The following is a 2,500-nucleotide window of genomic DNA, read 5'->3' as shown; positions in this document are numbered from 1 at the left end:
GCACGAGTCTGAGCATGAGTGTGAGCACGAGTGTGAGCACGAGTACAAGTGTGAGCACGAGTGTGAGCACGAGTACAAGTGTGAGCACGAGTACAAGTGTGAGCACGAGTGTGAGCACGAGTACAAGTGTGAGCATGAGCCCGAGTGTGAGCACGAGTACAAGTGTGAGCATGAGCACGAGTTTGAGCATGAGCCCGAGCGTGAGCACGAGTGTGAGCACGAGTACAAGTGTGAGCACGAGTGTGAGCACGAGTGTGAGCACGAGTACAAGCATGAGATCGAGTGTGAGCACGAGTACAAGCGTAAGCATGAGCGTGAGCACGAGTATGAGCACGAGTACAAGTGTGAGCACGAGTGTGAGCATGAGCCCGAGCGTGAGCACGAGTACAAGTGTGAGCACGAGTACAAATGTGAGCACGAGAACAAGCGTTAGCATGAGCGTGAGCACGAGTGTGAGCACGAGTACAAGTGTGAGCACGAGTACAAGTGTGAGCATGAGCACGAGTGTGAGCATGAGCCCGAGCGTGAGCACGAGTGTGAGCACGAGTACAAGTGTGAGCACGAGTACAAGTGTGAGCACGAGTACAAGTGTGAGCACGAGTGTGAGCACGAGTACAAGTTTGAGCACGAGCGTGAGCACGAGTACAAGTGTGAGCACGAGTACAAGCATGAGCACGAGTGTGAGCACGAGTACAAGCGTGAGCACGAGCGTGAGCACAAGTACAAGTGTGAGCACGAGTACAAGTGTGAGCACGAGTACAAGTGTGAGCACGAGTGTGAGCACGAGAACAAGCGTTAGCATGAGCGTGAGCACGAGTGTGAGCACGAGTACAAGCATGAGCACGAGTGTGAGCACGAGCCCGAGTGTGAGCACGAGTACAAGTGTGAGCACGAGTGTGAGCAGGAGTGTGAGCACGAGTACAAGCATGAGCCCGAGTGTTAGCATGAGCACGAGTACAAGTGTGAGCACGAGTCTGAGCATGAGTGTGAGCACGAGTGTGAGCACGAGTACAAGTGTGAGCACGAGTGTGAGCACGAGTACAAGTGTGAGCACGAGTACAAGTGTGAGCACGAGTGTGAGCACGAGTACAAGTGTGAGCATGAGCCCGAGTGTGAGCACGAGTACAAGTGTGAGCATGAGCACGAGTTTGAGCATGAGCCCGAGCGTGAGCACGAGTGTGAGCACGAGTTTGAGCACGAGCGTGAGCACGAGCGTGAGCACGAGTGTGAGCACGAGTACAAGTGTGAGCACGAGCGTGAGCACGAGTACAAGTGTGAGCACGAGTGTGAGCACTAGTACAAGTGTGAGCACGAGTACAAGTGTGAGCACGAGTACAAGTGTGAGCACGAGTACAAGTGTGAGCACGAGTGTGAGCACAAGTGTGAGCACGAGTACAAGTTTGAGCACGAGCGTGAGCACGAGTACAAGTGTGAGCACGAGTACAAGCATGAGCACGAGTGTGAGCACGAGTACAAGCGTGAGCACGAGCGTGAGCACGAGTACAAGTGTGAGCACGAGCGTGAGCACGAGTACAAGTGTGAGCACGAGTACAAGTGTGAGCACGAGTGTGAGCACGAGCGTGAGCACGAGTACAAGCATGAGCACGAGTGTGAGCACGAGCACGAGTGTGAGCACGAATAAAAGCACGAGTACAAGTGTGAGCACGAGTACAAGTGTGAGCATGAGCACGAGTTTGAGCATGAGCCCGAGCGTGAGCACAAGTGTGAGCACGAGTGTGAGCACGAGTGTGAGCACGAGTACAAGTGTGAGCACGAGTGTGAGCACAAGTGTGAGCACGAGTACAAGTTTGAGCACGAGCGTGAGCACGAGTACAAGTGTGAGCACGAGTACAAGCATGAGCACGAGTGTGAGCACGAGTACAAGCGTGAGCACGAGCGTGAGCACGAGTACAAGTGTGAGCACGAGTACAAGCGTGAGCACGAGTGTGAGCACGAGTACAAGCGTGAGCACGAGTACAAGTGTGAGCACGAGTACAAGTGTGAGCACGAGTGTGAGCACGAGAACAAGCGTTAGCATGAGCGTGAGCACGAGTGTGAGCACGAGTACAAGCGTGAGCACGAGTGTGAGCATGAGCCCGAGTGTGAGCACGAGTACAAGTGTGAGCACGAGTGTGAGCACGAGTACAAGCATGAGCCCGAGTGTGAGCACGAGTACAAGTGTGAGCACGAGTGTGAGCACGAGTACAAGTGTGAGCACGAGTGTGAGCACGAGTACAAGTGTGAGCACGAGTGTGAGCACGAGTGTGAGCACGAGTACAAGTGTGAGCATGAGCCCGAGTGTGAGCACGAGTACAAGTGTGAGCATGAGCCCGAGTGTGAGCACGAGTACAAGTGTGAGCATGAGCACGAGTTTGAGCATGAGTACAAGTGTGAGCACGAGCGTGAGCACGAGTTTGAGCACGAGCGTGAGCACGAGTGTGAGCACGAGTACAAGTGTGAGCACGAGCGTGAGCACGAGTACAAGTGTGAGCACGAGTGT

At 54.2% G+C, this 2,500-nt stretch overlaps 1 protein-coding gene across 1 annotated transcript in view; it reads right to left on the bottom strand.

Moving 5' to 3' along the window:
• The window catches only part of rtca (RNA 3'-terminal phosphate cyclase), a 10,743-nt gene that overhangs the window by 2,106 nt on the left and 6,137 nt on the right, over window positions 1-2,500 (bottom strand). The gene's annotated exons all lie outside the window — the stretch shown is intronic.

Source organism: Echiichthys vipera (assembly GCF_963691815.1).
Source record: "Echiichthys vipera genome assembly, chromosome: 3".
Lineage (NCBI taxonomy): Eukaryota > Metazoa > Chordata > Actinopteri > Perciformes > Trachinidae > Echiichthys > Echiichthys vipera.
Note: the sequence above shows the minus strand (reverse complement) of the source record. Positions and strands in the feature narration are given on the sequence as shown.